This window comes from Megalobrama amblycephala, linkage group LG12 (genome assembly GCF_018812025.1).
Source record: "Megalobrama amblycephala isolate DHTTF-2021 linkage group LG12, ASM1881202v1, whole genome shotgun sequence".
Taxonomy (NCBI): Eukaryota; Metazoa; Chordata; class Actinopteri; order Cypriniformes; family Xenocyprididae; genus Megalobrama; species Megalobrama amblycephala.
This window is the reverse complement of record NC_063055.1, coordinates 40,740,607-40,757,542: the sequence shown is the minus strand read 5'-3', so window position 1 is coordinate 40,757,542 and position 16,936 is coordinate 40,740,607. Positions and strand designations below refer to the sequence as shown.

Here is a 16,936-nt window from a genome sequence, read left to right as displayed (position 1 = left end):
AAATCTGTGATTCTTATATGTTCCAACAGAATATTATAAGGGACGTATATGCTGCAAAAAACGCATATACAAATTGCATAATATTTATGTATTTTCAATCCTATATGTCATATAGTCCCACATATAACTAAAGTCTTGATTTTCATGATTAAAAACAGGAAAATAATCAAATTTAATAGGCCTATGAATGTCCACCATATCTCATGATGTGTATAAAACATAGTGCATCAGTATAAGGCTGTACTTCACTATGCCCTCGCTCTTACTGTCCTAAGTGGAGCTTTACGCCTTCAGTCACAACATATAAAGTAGATTCTGACTTTCAATCTTTGAAAGCATATAAACTACACACAAGCACTTATATTAATTACAAAATTAACATTTTAATTACAAAACTAATTCATTAGGTTAACGTTTTAAATGGGATAACTTGGTGACTTTACTTGCATTAGCTCTGTGAACACAAAAAAAAGATTCAGATATGTTAAAGGGTCAGGAGAAAAAGTCACACTTGCCCTTTGAGGTTAAAAATGGCCGCCATAGGAAATTAATAGGAAATAGAAAACTCTGGAATCTTTTGGTGGTACAAACTACAAATCACACTGTGGAAAAAATAAGAAATCTAAAATTCAAGAGCAAAACAGACACATCCACCCCACAAGTGTGCTATAAAACTGAGTTTTGCAAATGCTAAATTCAAGAAAATCAAGAATTCAGCCACTATGCAGGAAAAAAACATGATCAAGTTTAAACACGCACACAAATGAACTGGTGTGGCTGTAACAATTATGGTAACACTGAGCCAAAAGACTCAAAAAAGAGGTTGAAATCAGATCTGCTTCTGCCTGGCCCAGATTGATTGATGTAAACCGGGTTAACCCATGCTACCAGTAAAGAGAAAAAAAGTTAAGAAAAAGAAAGAAAATTATAGAAGGAAAAGAGATTCATCCAATCACTGATCGAGCTGCAGTGAGAGACACCCCTAAGAGCCAATAGTAGCGGCGCATTCATAAGTCCCGCCCACTGGTCGCGCCGGCGCTGCTTTCAGCGTGAGCAGATGAGAGAGAGAGAGAGAGAGAGAGAGAGAGAGAGAGAGAGAGTCAGAGCAGATCAGCACAGAGCAGACAGTTTCTCCAGAAAATCCACTCATCTAACTGGAGATGTGATTGAGTGCACTGAAAGCGGAGCTTTTGAAGTCGATGCGTCAGCCTGAAGAGAGAGACGGAGCGGATCCCAGAGTGCATCAGCGCTGTGAGTAATAATCTTCCTTGTGTGAATAAAGATATGATTCTACTTTGCTTTAGTGAGTGAAATTCCAGATATTAATCCGAATATAATCTAAATAACATGTCGAAGTTTCTACAAGTGATTGATTCTGAGCCGTTTTGAGTAGGCCGCGTGCGCACAGCGCGAGCTGAACTGATTAGCACATGGGCTAAAGCTAACACGCGTAAACATGATAATTGTGGCATGAAATGAGGTAAAGAGTGATATATGAGTGTCAGTGTGTTTAATAACTGCCTGTTAATGTTTAATTTGATTGTGTCAATTTGAGATATTCATATGATTTATGGAAATGTCTGAATCAAAAGTTAATTGTCGTGTTTTGCAAGGCCTATCTTTCTATGTGTGAACGTGATAATTATAGTTTATTCTGGTCAATAAACCTAAATATATCTTTCACTTTACAACAGGGGGTCAAATATTGTTACACACTTTTAGCAATTTATAAATAAAACCAGCACTAATTAAACGTCGTTACTAGCTTTTTATTGTTCAGTTTATTTAATTGGTGAAGTACCTTAACTGCTCAAAAATAATATGGTTTGCAAAATAATGGTTAATATGCCCTTACTAGCCTATATGTTAAAGGGCATGTTGCAGGTTAGAGCTTCAGTGATTCAATGTATAGAAAAATAATGTATGAAATAGATTTTCTTGAAAAAACACGTATAAATACGCTAATTAGGCTTCTGGAGTCGTTTTTTGTGAGAGAATTTTACTTCCGCATCTGAAAAATGCCAAATCGGAAGTGACGTAACTGAAGGGAGCGAGATCAATATAAACAATAGGAAAACAATGGATCGCAATGACAGTTCGGACGCTGAGGAAATTGTAAATGTTTATTCACACTTGTATAACAAACCACAGCCATACAATTAGCCTGCTATGTGGCCAAGAGAGCAGCGACAGGCCAGGATTAGACCGAATAACGGTCAAACGAGACAAATTATTATATGATCAGTTTGTGGAAAGGAGTTCAGTTAGGAGGTCAAAAGTTGTAGAAGCTCATAAATCATGTACAGTAAGATCTGAAGAGACTGAAATCATACAGAAGAAAAGTCAGTCAGTTGAGTTAGTGGAAAACCTTTTACAGTGCTTGAGTATTGTTGTCTTTTACTGCATATGATAATTCAGTCTCAGAAAGTAGAACTGAAATGACATTCATTACAAGATGATTAGTTAAAACATTTCAAATACACCTGCAGACTATTTTTTCTAGTCGTGTATTTCACCATCTTGTCTCGTCACACCCCTAATAGTTTATATAGAATTAAGTTAGCATTAGCAGAGTTGTCTGTTTTGCAGCACTGAGCAGTTATTTTACATAACTTTATCATAAAAAAAGTACAAAAGCAAGCCACGCCCCTCCATAAGCCCCTCCCCATAACAAAGCCCCGCCCCCATGGTAAGTGCACCGTATAGTTTCCTGCTTTTTTGTCCTTTGCCAATCACACCTATGAGATATACACGTTAGCTAACGATATGCGACACTGTTCTCAGATCACAATATTGTACAGATTATTATCATGAATCAGGCAACAGCAAAGCTAGTATTGGTCATCTTGGAGTAACGTTATTGATTACTAATAACCGAAACTAATAAACTTCGTCAATATCCGTCCACACACTAACGTTACGCGATATAGCGGTTTCTTATCACGACTGATTTGGTAACGTTAGTTAGCAAATGTAAAAAAACAAAAAAACACAAGACTTAGAGTGCACCGTTCACGTTTCATCTCTCTGACGGACCCGTGATCACGTCTCCCGCCGGCGGACGAACATAAGTAGTGTAGCCTATGTGTTTCTTGTAATGTTTCCTTTATTCATTCATTATGTGTTATGAGTTTATTCCGGGCCGATCACTGTGTGGGGATGCATATGACATGTAAAGGCTATATAAGTTTACAGTCAAGTTTACATACATGGCATGAATGAAATTGGAGTATTTACATTACCAGCACATAATTCAAAACTGTTTTGTGTGAGTGTGAGACTGTATGCATGTGTACATCATTTGTATTCATCAGTGTTGAAATTGATTCAAGTAAAAACGGTGAAGAAGCATCGCGTGTGTAAGTTTATTCATTTAATATCATTATTTACAGTAGTATTACAACGTTGAACTCCATCATATTGCCAGGATGATAATCCTCCGGTCTATAATGAATGCGTTTATCGAAGCAGATGCAGAAGTGAAGTCCCGTCTCTTCACCTGCACAAAACACACCCCGGCACGGAAGACAGCAGCGTCCTTTTTCTTGTTATTAAACCTCTGGACTCGATGTCCTGACAGGCTGGAGTTTGTGCAACCTCCACAAACACAATAATTTACCATGATGATGATAAATAGAATACAGAAACTACAGAAAACACACTGATTCACGACCGCTGTCACTGAATACCAGCCTACTCTGCACTGAGTCAACACAGAGCTCGGCGATCGACTCCCTTGAGTGACGTAAAATGACGCGACGCTGAAAAAAAAAAAAAAGCGGTTTTTACAGAGACCGTCACTTTATCTACTAAATTCGTGCCCTTATGTCCTGCAAAACATTTTTAAACCCTGCAGTATCTTCTTATATGGTATTTTTGTACAAGGTTATATATTCATCTCGAAAAAAATGTTTAACCTGCAATATGCACTTTAAGTTAATCATTAATTACTAGTGTGTGTGTGCATAACATGCATAATTGTGGACCCTTAAAATAATGTATTAACACATCTCATTTGAGATCTGCCTCTCTCCCCTTAAAAGGTACATTTATGTTCATCTGTTTACATTTATTGAGATAAGAAGACAGATATCTAAGAAAATGAATGCGTATCTTTCCATCTCTTGATTCTTGTTCCTTGACAGACCCAAAGAAAAAGGACAGTGATTCCCAAACCACAGAGAAATGAATGACTGTTGAGGAGTATCAAGACACAACCTTGACAGAGACTCAGAAGAGGCTGGAAAAAATGGAGGAGAACGAAAAATTGAGAAATGATGACAAAAAAGTAAGAAAGTTGGTAAACAGGTGTAAGAGAGTGTTTTATCATATTTTATTTTGCTATATTTTTGTCGCTAGAGCTACCAAATCTGATAAATGAAGTGAAGATGGCCCTGAAGTCTCAGTGTTCGTCAGCATCAGTCACATGCCACAGAGTAATTACAGAGCCCTTCCAACAGAACAGGTAGTGTACTAGTTAGGGCTGCACGATTATGACAAAAATCATAATTGTCAATTATTCCCTTGAAATTGTAATTGCGATTATTAATTACGATTATCACAATTTACATTGAATGATGTTTTCAATAGCTTCATTCCGTTGTTTGAAGCAATAATAATTTTTTACTTGGTCTGCTTGATTTCAAATGGTAAATTGAATTAAAAAAAAGTTAACAGTAATAAAACAAGAAAAAAATGAACAAATGACTAACAGCACAAATAAATACAATAGAATAAAGATAGAAATTAAATAGACTGCTTTCTTTTTTTCAGGTAGGTCTAACAGTAGTGATCAGGTAAGAAACTGAATATATCAGACGGGTAATAGCCTGCTCTCTCAGACGATCTCGCTCTCTCTCAATGAAGCGACTCTACGTTCCTTCGTTACTAGTTCTGAAGTGACGTTTTACAATTAGTAACGGAGGCTTGGTCCAACTGTCAGCTTGAGATTTGAATTCGTGGCGGAAGGAAGTAGTGCTGCACAAAAGAGGGTTTTAAATACGCTCCGTTGTTATTTCTTATTTATTTACACACTCGTGCCGTCGAACTGTTGTATAAACGCAATATCACACTCGTAGCCGTGCGATATGGCTGTATATCAGCACTCTGTGATTACCTGCGGCCTCGTGCCTACGGATGAATCGCATCTGTGCTGATATACAGCCATATTGCACGGCTACGAGTGTGATATTGCTCATATATATATATATATATATATATATATATATTAGGGGTGTAACGATACGCTCAGGTCATACGGTACGTATCTCGATACGGAGTTCACGATACGATACGTATCACGATATTTTGAACAAAATGAAACTGAAATTCAAATAAGATTTATTAAAAAAACATGAACAAATTTCAATAATTTTCCTTGTTGTACATACAAGATCACATTTCAATAAAATAAATAAATATAAAATTTTAATAAAAACCTTCTGTATTCAAATTAACAGAATAGGGCTGTCTGTCACTGAAAAAAAATGTTAAATTTAACATGAACTTAGAATTATGAATAGGGGCCGTTCACATATCGCGTCTAAAAACGCGTGGAAGGCGCGGCCGCACCGCTTCTTCTTTCCAAAGCGCTTGCGCTCCCGTGGCGTCGGTCGTTGCTATGCAACCATGAACTGAGCTCTCCAAGAGGATCAGGATGTTTCTGCAAAGGATAAATGATTTCTAGCCCTTGCATTAGTTTTACTACGAGATATATTGATGGAGATAAGATATAAAAACCACCATGTACAGCTATGATCAGCTGTTCGGCTGAGCTTTTGATGTTTTGTTACGGAAAGGCCATAGCTGATCGGTTGATTCTTGTCACACGACCTGCGGTGCGCTTGCGGCATTCTGAGAAGTTGAGAATTGCATGCGCGTCGCGACCGCGTTGATCCCATTATGAGCGCGCCTGCCGCCCGGCTACATTTGAAAATAATAACTGACTTGCACGCGGAAAAGACGCATTATGTGAACGGCCCCACAGAACTTCTTAAAGCAAAGCATCGCAAGCGTCTTTTGCTTTTCTGTGAGCACAGCTGTTGCTGTGCACTGCGGTGAAAGAAAGCCACGACTTTTCTCACGCGACCATGCAAGAGACTGACATGAGAAACGTTTAAACCTGCTTGCAAGATTCAGTGTGTGCCCGAAACACTTACTGAACTAGAGAGCTGATTGAGACACACCATCTACGATAAATCGTTACACCCCTAATACTTATAGTAATTTAAAAATGTGGTAGCATTGGATCTGGACAGGAAGGATAACTCTGGGAGTTGGAAGGGGTGTGTCGCGATTCTGCCTTCTCACATCGCGATACAGGTTCGTGGACCTGCGTATCGCGATTTCGGTTTCATATCGCATATCGTTACAGCCCTATATATATATATATATATATATATACATATATATATTAGGGGTGTGACGAGACCAGTATCTCACGAGACGAGACTCGAGATTGAGTTCATGAGACGAGACAAGATGGCGAAATACATGACTAGAAAAAATATTCTGCAGGTGTATTTGAAATGTTTTAACTAATCATTTTGTAATGAATGTCATTTCAGTTCTACTTTCTGAGACTGAATTATCATATGCAGTAAAAGACAACAATACTCAAGTAATGTAAAAGGTTTTGCCACTAACTCAACTGACTGACTTTTCTTCTGTATGATTTCAGTCTCTTCAGACCTCACTGTACATGAATTATGAGCTTCTACAGCTTTTGACCTCCTAACTGAACTCCTTTCCACAAACTGATCATAGAAATAAAAACAGTATAAATAAAAATGGTAACACTTTACAATAAGGTCTCATTTATTAACATTAATGTATTAACCAACATCAACTAACAACAAGCAATATATTTGCTACAGTATTTATTAATCTTTGTTAGTTGATAAAAATAGTCATTCATTGTTAGTTCATGATAGTTCACAGTGCATTAACTAATGTTAACAAATGAAACCTTATTGTTTGTACTAGTAAATAAAAAGAAGAGAAAGCTGTTATTCATTTTTATGGTAACACTTTACAATAAGTGCAACCATAATCGCACTCTCTCAATATTCAAAGATCAAATAAGACCAAATTTTTCTTTGATACAGAGCTAAGAGATGGTTACAACTACACTGCCCAGCCTAAAATAGCTTTCATATTGAGAGATATCTGTATTCATCAGTGAGCCGCTTTCAAAATGCGGGGTATTGAAATCACGTTTGAATGCGCACGCGCGTTTACTTTCACTTTTAAACGGTCGCGCGTACTCTGTAAATATGGAGCGGCGGCGACCGTTATCCAACTGAATTAAATGTTTTTTTTTATTTAAATACAAAGCAAAACGACAGTGGAGGCAAAATGTAAACGTAGCGGTGGCATATTCTTTCCTAATCATCCTAACACTCTGTCATGGCAACATCACGAGACTACTTTTCGCCTCGACGAGAAATCTCGTCACAGTTTAGTCTCACGAGATCTCGTCACACCCCTAAAATATATATATATATACACAGTACAGTCCAGTCCAGTCCAAAAGTTTGGAACCACTAAGATTTTTAATGTTTTTAAAAGAAGTTTCTTCTGCTCACCAAGGCTACATTTATTTAATTAAAAATACAGTAAAAAACAGTAATATTGTGAAATATTATTACAATTTAAAATAACTGTGTACTATTTAAATATATTTGACAAAGTAATTTATTCCTGTGATGCATAGCTGAAATTTCAGCATCATTACTCCAGTCTTCAGTGTCACATGATCCTTCAGAAATCATTCTAATATGCTGATTTGCCCGCATTCTCCACCATTATGTAAGGACTTAGCCTATTTATTAGCTCAATTTAATTGTTACAGGGAATAAGAATTGAATCAACTGTAAATGATTCACTGTAAATGATTCAGAATTAATATTTAACACTTCATCAATTATTAGTCCAGCGAAAATTGAGGTTAGAGTATTTTACCAATTCTGGATAAAATATTATTCTGCGGCCAACAGTAACAATATTTTATTATGATTATTGTTATTATTGTAATTATTATATTATAAGCAAGAGGTAACTTGATCTTTTACGTTTAAGGCAGTAATTTGACACACAGCACAAGAAACTCGTATATGTGAAAATCAAAACAAGATTTATTGACTACTTCTAATGATTACAGGAAACTAAGGCTAAACACACACACACACACATGCATACATGCACACACATTCGCGGAGTTGATGAGTTATGAAAAGTCCCAAGTTCAGTGCTAACTTAACTCATAACCTGAGGAAAATCACAAAAGCAGAGCTTTGGCTTGATTCTTTAGGTTTAAAGGAGTTTCACCAGTTTCCAGCAAGAGAGAGAGAAGTTTGCTTGTACCTGCGTTTGCTGTGACAGCTGAGGTAATCGGGTTGTTCCGTGACTCGTGTACAGCGGAATCCCGTTCTGGATTGGCTGTCTTTCAGGTGACGTCTTCTCGGGAAAGCCCTGTGGGTTGCGCGGAAGCTTTGAAGGATGCTGCTGGCTGGTGTGGTGCGCTGTTCTGAGCGTCTGGCTTGAGCGGCTCTCTTCTTGGGAGACTTTGGTCAGATATTTCACAGAGGGTTGCGGAGTCTGGATGTGACGGCTGTTGAATGAGCAGCGGCGCAGCTCGTGGTTGAAGTCGGGTGTTCGATGGAAAATCAGCCCCGGTCAATCAGTTATCAATGACCCATGCGACTTTTCCGCCGTGGTCAAAGTAGCGGTGCTTCGGCTAACGGGCTTCAACGACTGTGCTTCAGTCCGGCTTCTGACCGATTTCGAGCGATTTCTGACCGACTTCTGGCTTCCAGCTTCTGACATTAGCTTGTTCGGACAGCATAGTTTTAAGGGAGCGATCCTCCAATGAGACGTTGCTACGGAGATTAGACACGCCTCGTCTATTGTCCATTGATCACATCGCGTGATATCTGCAGAACATTCTCCTGTTTTATTAACAACTTTATAAAGTTTCTTAATATTTTCCTGATACTGAATTTCAATGTTTCATTCACACAGAATTACACAGAATTATAAATTCTGCATTTAGAACTCAAACATGACACACTTCTTACACACATATTACTAGACTGACCTAATTAAAACAATGATTACAATAATGCATTTGAAGAAAACCCACATATTGAATACATTGAATAGACATGTTAGTAATTACATCATGGCATGTATTATTCTGTATATAGTTAATACTTTAAGTAATCGACAATTGTCCCTTTTGAGATTCAAGATTGAGTCCTTAAGCATAGTTTAAACTTTGACCGGAGTCACGAGTGACCGGGTCACGATGGACGGTCAACACAAGGGAGGTATTGATAGGACAGATTCGTCTTTAAATCCGTTGATGGGTATTTTCCTGTTCCGTCCGATAATACAAGAAGGTTTTGTGAGAGAATCAATAGATTTAATGTGATCAAATCCACGTGATGGGTTCTGATTAGTTTATTGCTGATGAGCTAAGAAGTCCTTTAGACAGAGTCCTTTGTTAAAAGAAGTCACCTCATCACTTCTGTTAAGGCTAGGCGTTTCCTGTCAGGAAATGGATCTTTTGGACCAAATGAAGCTTTGTTCAATCATGTTGTTCATTGATAAAGTCATTGGTAAGTTCTGTCGAACGAGTCCCTACAGTGTGTTTGTTTGTTTTTTATGTTTTTTAACCATGTAATGCTAATGTTAATGACACAGTGAAAGGGCTTACCTGAAATAGTTCTTGAATTCTTCGAGCTTCTGCAGTGATTCTCAAGTATATTTCCTCTCGTTCATCATCAGGAAGGAAGGGCAAAGCTAGGGCTGCACGATTAATCGCATGCTATTCTCACGCGCATTTCGTCAGTAAAGCCGGTTCCCTGATTACCGCTAAATCGCCATCACCTGCTTTCAAATGATGCGGCATTTAATAGACAGAGCCGTAGGTCACTGAAAAGCCACGCAATATCGCGTTCATATCGCAGATGAATCGCCTGCGATAATGAACGCGATATTGCGTGGCTTGTCCGTGAACTACGGCTCCGTCTATTAAAAGGCACTCCGTTTAAAAACAGGTGATGGCGATTTAGCGGTAATCAGGGAACCGGCTTTACTGACGAAATGCGCGTGAGAATAGCATGCGATTAATCGTGCAGCCCTAGGCAAAGCTTTGAATCTTGGATCGAGTGCTGAACATACATACATGGTCTCTTTCTGCTGATCCATGTACCTCTTGCTCAAATCTTGGCAAATAGCCGCTTTGATTTCTTTCACTATCTCACTATCTGCTCTGCTCTCTTGGAAATCCTGGATGAGCTGAGCATGAAGAGGGGCCACAACTGACAGTGTTGGAGAGCTTTCTTTTGACATTACAAGAGTAGCAATCTTCATGGGCTTCATTGCATCCACTATCTCCTCCGCAGATGTAATGTCCGACTCACATAGGATGCAAACTTCTTTCTCGGTTTTCCTAAGCTCGTTGGACAGAAGAGCAGCGGAGACAGCGGGTTGCTGCTCAAGAAAGCGCTCGAGCATATCATGCGCGCTATTTCAGCGCGTCACAACATCAGTGATCAGTTTATGTTCGGGCAACTCGAGCAACTTCTGCTTCTGTCGAAGTACGTGGCTGGCTGTGGTACTGCGCTTAAAAAAGGTGGATATCCATCTAACACGTCCCAATAAACGAGCGACAGCAGGAAGCTTCAGTGCACGCTGCGAGACAAGGTTTAAAGTGTGAGCGAAGCACCTGAAATGCAACATACCGGCAAGCTCCGCTGCGACGCTCATATTTGCGGCGTTGTCAGTCACAATAGCTGGGTCTTTGGATACGAGGTCCCACTCCTCCAGCGCCGCTTTCAGTAACTCTGGAATGTTTGACCCCGTATGGCGCTCGTGCATGGCTCGCGTTTGTAAAACGTGCGACATCAGTTCCCACTCCTCGTTAACGTAATGGCAAGTGATTGTAACAAAAGCTTCCGTGGCTCGCGATGTCCACCCATCACAAGTCAGTGCCACTCGTGGGGCAGAACTCAGGGCTGACTTAACATTGTCTTTGACTTTGTCATACATCCTCGGTACTGCTTTGTCGGTCATGTAGCTGCGGGTTGGGATCACATAACGGGGATCTAACGTGTTGATCATAAAGCGAAAGCCTGTGTTCTCGACAACACTGTAGGGACATAAACCTTTGCAAATATAATGCACCACAGACTCCGTAATCTTCTGTGCACGGACTGAGTTAGATGGAAGCTTGGATGTTGTGTTGTCCAAAGTAGTTTGCGTGGGGTCCCGTGTTTTTTTGGGCTGCGGCGAAGCTAGCTTGTCTGCATGGTGTCTTTGCAGGTGGGCGCGCAGGTTAGTTGTATTACCGGTGTAGCGTATAGAAGCTGTTTTATCGATCCCTTGGTTTCCTTCCTTTGCTTTAAAACCAAAATGTGTCCAAACATCTGCCTTTAGGGACAACGGCGCTTCTAAAATCTTCGACATTTTCCATGAGTTTTTTGAAACTCGCGGGCGCCGCTGCGCCCCCTAATGGCTGGGCGGAGTATCGATACTGTATCTTTTTTTTATTATATCGGTATGTATCTAAGAATCGATATTTTGAGCACACCCCTACTAAATACCAATATATTTGCACTGAATCAACACAGAGCTCTGCGAACATCTCCCTGTAGTGACGTAAAATGACGCGACGCTGAAAAAAAAAGCGTTTTTTACAGAGACCGTCACTTTATCTACTAAATTTATGCCCTTATGTCTCGCAAAACATTTTTAAACCCTGCAGTACCTTTTTATATGGTATTTTTGTACAAGGTTATATATTCATCTCGAAAAAAATGTTAAACCTGTAATATGCACTTTAAGTTAATCATTAATTACCAGTCTGTATGTGCATAACATGCATAATTGTGGACCCTTAAAATAATGTATTAACACATCTCCTTTGAGATCTGCCTCTCTCCCCTTAAAGGGTACTGTCATTTGTTCATCTGTCTACATTTATTGAGATAAGAAGACGGATATCTATGAAAATGAATGTGTATCTTTCCATCTCTTGATTCTTGTTCCTTGACAGACCCAAAGGAAAAGGACAGTGATTCCCAAACCACAGAGAAATAAATGACTGTTGAGGAGTATCAAGACACAACCTTGACAGAGACTCAGAAGAGGCTGGAAAAAATGGAGGAGAACGAAAAATTGAGAAATGATGACAAAAAAGTAAGAAAGTTGGTAAACAGGTGTAAGAGAGTGCTTTATCATATTTTATTTTGCTATATTTTTGTCGCTAGAGCTACCAAATCTGATAAATGAAGTGAAGATGGCCCTGAAGTCTCAGTGTTCGTCAGCATCAGTCACATGACATGGAAAATGGGACAGGGTTTGCCACAGAGTAATTACAGAGCTCTCCAACAGAACAGGTAGTGTACTAGTTAGGGCTGCACGATTATGACAAAAATCATAATTGTCAATTATTCCCTTGAAATTGTAATTGCGATTATTAATTACGATTATCACAATTTACATTGAATGATGTTTTGAATAGCTTTATTCCATTGTTTGAAGCAATAATAATTTTTTACTTGGTCTGCTTGATTTCAAATGGTAAATTGAATTTTAAAAAAACAAATTAACAGTAATAAAATAAGAAAAAAATGAACAAATGACTAACAGCACAAAAAAATACAATAGAATAAAGATAGAAATTAAATAGACTGCTTTCTTTTTTTCAGGTAGGTCTAACAGTAGTGATCAGGTAAGAAACTGAATATATCAGACGGGTAATAGCCTGCTCTCTCAGGCGATCTCTCTCTCTCTCTCTCTCTCTCTCTCAATGAAGCGACTCTACGTTCCTTCGTTACTAGTTCTGAAGTGACGTTTTACAATTAGTAACGGAGGCTTGGTAACTGTCAGCTTGAGATTTGAATCCGTGGCGGAAGGAAGTAGTGCTGCACAAAAGAGGGTTTTAAAGACGCTCCGTTGTTATTTCTTATTTATTTACACACTCGTGCCGTCGAACTGTTGTATAAACGCAATATCACACTCGTAGCCGTGCGATATGGCTGTATATCAGCACTCTGTGATTACCTGCGGCCTCGTGCCTACGGACGAATCACAGCCGTGCTGATATACAGCCATATTGCACGGCTACGAGTGTGATATTGCTCATATATATTCATTGGATACTTTTTTACTCTTACTCAAGTAACTATTAAGATTATTACTTTAACTCTTACTTTGAGTAAATATTAAGTACTTGTATTTTACTTGAGTAGTTTTTGGATACTCTACGTCCGTCAGAGGAATGTTAGCAATAGATGGTTTGTTATAGTTATAATCTTTGTGTAATTATTGAGTGATTTGGAGGACTGTGTGTTTTGAGTGGTCACAACACTGTTAGATTTGCACTGTGACGGGTGTTTTATTTGTGTTGATTTCATATTGTTTGTTAAAGACTGATGAAAGTGCTTTATGTTTTTGTTTTTCTGTTTGATAGATCTTCCTTTGTGGAGTTGTGTATGGACCTTTGATGTCTAGGCCCTGCTGTTTTGCTTATGATTTATTTATTTGTGTCACATAAGTTTTAAGCTGGTTGTTATATATTGATGTTTGTTTTGAGATTATTTATTTTTGTTAATTGAACTCTGTTTGTACCAACCGTGCATAAGAGGAGTTTTTAACCCATCTTTCCATCTTTCAGGAGCCAGTCTGTGTGGGAGTGCTTTCTTCTGCAGTCATCTGGGTCTTTCCTCCACTGCGTGAGGCGTGAGGTTCAGCATCTGTGTGTGTGTGTGTGTGTGTGTGTGTGTGCTCTTGAGGCTGTGGGTCTTTGTCCTAGTTTCTTCTTCTCTCTTCTTCCCGCAGGCGGTGTTGAACCTGTGAAGCTGGCCCGCCACCCAACGCAAAACGTCGGCAAAATAGTCTCAATCGTTCGTTTGTGCTGCTTTGGTTTTTAGATATTAAAAGAATATTTATCCATGGGTTTCAAAGACGTCACTTCCGCAATTCCCGCCGCCATCTTTGTGTCGGAGATGGCAACTAACAGCGCTTCGTTGATCTGATGATCATCTTTAGCTTCAGCGCGAGCGCTCGGCAACACAAAACATTATCTACGATTGTGGCTGTCATATTAATAACGTTTTAATTGTATATGCTATTGTATTAAAATGTTGTGAATTCTAGTGTTTCGGCGTGTTATAGGAAGAACACATCCACAACAGGAGCTATTCTGACTACGTCACTAGTTCAGGTTCATGCGTGCATGATTTTGTGCAAATATAAGTGTAATGTTAAGTTTATGTTGTATAAATCTATGAATTACCCTATACAGGAGGTGTGCCGTTGAGTTAACTGACCTTCTTTCAAAGAGCTTCAGTTTACGGGTGTTCATTCAGCGCGCGTAACGTTAGCTCAAACAGTAATGTTATCAAAATGAGATGATTTGAGGAAAAAAATCTGTTATTGTTCGTGATCCTTATTATTAATCAAACCATGTGTTTATGAAAATAATACGAGAACAATATAAGTGCTAGTTATTAAAAAATAATGCATTCTTTTTTTTGAAACAATATGAAAGTTTTACAGTAGTAAACATTTTCAGTGACTTAATCATTGCTGTTTTGAGCTGCGCTCGCTGAAGCTGAAGAGAACCAAAACCCATAAACTGAAGGTTAATTAACTCAACGTAACACGTCCTATATAAATGATATTTATACAGAATAAAAATTGTTTATAAAAATTACTAGTATTTGCACAAAATCCCGCACAGATGAACTTGAGTAACGTAGTCAATAATGCTCCTGTTGTGGATGCATTCTTCCTGTAACTGCGAAACACAGCAAATAGGCCCAAAGAATTCACAACGTTATATTACATGTGTATATACGCTTATAATATCATGTATAAGAAGACAGTCACGATCATATTAATGTATTGCCTTACTTTTTGAGCGCTCGCGCTGAAGCTATATGTTGCAGGCCCCGCCTCCGGAGACCCGTCAGACAGATTACTGTCCCTGTGAAAACAGGATGAAACAAAAAGACAGAGAGAGTCGCGTCAGCTCCTTCACAGCTCCTCTGTTGGTGTGAGGAAGCATGCGCAGTTCATCAGTCCATTCGCGACTCCCGGGCAAGAATATCAAAATAAGAGTCCTTTTTTTTTCTGTCCATATAAACCAATATACATTTGACAGTTTGCACACTGCATCAAAAAATAAGGTAATCACTGAACTTATATACAGATTTCAGAGAAAAATAAAATAACACAATTGTATCACACTCTCCCTGACAAAATAAGAAAAGCTCCAGTGATCAATCTCCTACCTCCTATATGTGCAATCAACACACAGGCACAGTGAAATTGTAAGGTAAGTATGTGTGAGGAGTGTATGGATTGGTATAACTAATTTGTGGTAAGCAAATATTCATACCCCAAACAGGTATGTGTGTGATTGGGTAAGCTGTCACTGCATTAAGTGTTGGGTATGGCTGTAGCACAGGCTGACCAAAGGTGTCATAAGTGTAAATCTGTCTTGGCCTTTTCTCCCTCGTAGACCTTCTTACTGCAGCTTCACTCCCTTCACTTGGACTTGCTACTCTCTCTGGCTCGACAAAAACAGCTGTTTCCCTCTCCTCATCCACATCGTCTTCCACAGGTGGTACCAGGTAAGTATTTGGTTCTTTTTCTGACAAATTTTCAGATACCCTTGATTCCTCCCTTCTGTGTATTTGATTGTGTTCTTCCCTTACAGGTACTCGTTCAGGTGGATGGCTATCCCCTGGTTTGGTCCAGCTGACTGGGATTCTCAACCAGTATCCTCTACTTTCTTCATCTGAGTCTGTTGTGTCACTGTCCCTGATGCTTTCTTTGTTGGGTGTCTGACTTCTTGTCTTTCTCTGTTTTCCAGGTTTCGGCGATCGAGGTGTCATTGTGGGAGCTTCCACAGGTAAGTCATTGACCAGCAGTAGTAGGTTCCGGTGCAGCGTCCTGGTTTTATTACGGTCTCCATTCTCAGGATGAACTACATAGACTGGGTTATCAGAGACTTGACCCTTCACCACGTAGACCACTTTTTCCCAGTAGGATCGTAGCTTTCCTGGACCCCCTCGTTCTCCAAGGTTTCTGACGAGCACTCGGTCTCCCGCTTTCAGTAGCACTCCTCTGGCTTTTCGGTCGTATTGAGCCTTCCCTCTCGCACTTGCTTGACGACTGTTTCCTTCAGCAATCTTTTATGCCTCTGCCATTCGTGCCGCCCACTGATTTGCATACCCCTTTGGTGTGACTCCATCCGTTGGCTCCACCAGGCCGAAGATCAGGTCAACTGGAAGGTGAGGATGCCGCCCGTACAACAGGTAAAAGGGAGAATACCCAGTAGACTCGTGCCGCGTGCAGTTGTAGGCATGCACTATTTGAGGTAAGTGCTCTTTCCACCTTTCTTTTTCTTTGTCTGCCAGTGTCCTCAACATCTGTAATAGAGTCCGATTGAACCTCTCCACTGGGTTCCCTTGGGGGTGGTATGGTGACGTTCGAGAGTGGCTGATTCCAGCAAACTGTTGGAGGGTGCGAAAAAGTTCATTCTCAAACTCACGGCCCTGGTCGTGATGTAACTTGGCCGGATATCCAAAGCGTGGAATGTAATCTTGGAACAAGCGTTCAGCTGCAGTCCGCCCTGACTTGTTCTTGGTTGGGTAAGCTTGGGCGAACCTTGTGAAATGGTCCATGACGACCAGGATATATTCATATCCTCCACGGCTCGGCTCAAGGTGCAGGTAGTCAATGCAGACCAGTTCCATAGGTGAGTGTGTTGTGATGCTACCCATGGGTGCTCGAACATGTACAGTTGGTTTCTTTTGTTTTATACACGGGCACTTTCTGGGTACATATTCTTCCACTTCAGCTTTCATGTATGGCCAGTAGAACCGTTCTCTCGCCAGGCTCAGCACACGCTCTGTAC

At 39.7% G+C, this 16,936-nt stretch overlaps 1 long non-coding RNA gene across 2 annotated transcripts; it reads left to right on the top strand.

Moving 5' to 3' along the window:
- The first annotated feature begins 767 nt into the window (after positions 1 to 767).
- LOC125280582 lies at positions 768 to 15,727 on the top strand. 2 transcript variants are annotated; one of them, XR_007187651.1, is made up of 6 exons: positions 768 to 1,251; positions 4,146 to 4,288; positions 4,360 to 4,465; positions 12,062 to 12,204; positions 12,276 to 12,404; positions 13,481 to 15,727. It is a non-coding gene; the product is annotated as an uncharacterized LOC125280582 (long non-coding RNA). The 2 variants fall into 2 exon arrangements; XR_007187652.1 differs by lacking the exon at positions 13,481 to 15,727 and adding an exon at positions 12,717 to 12,895 and having other exon boundaries at positions 769 to 1,251.
- Positions 15,728 to 16,936: the final 1,209 nt, after the last annotated feature.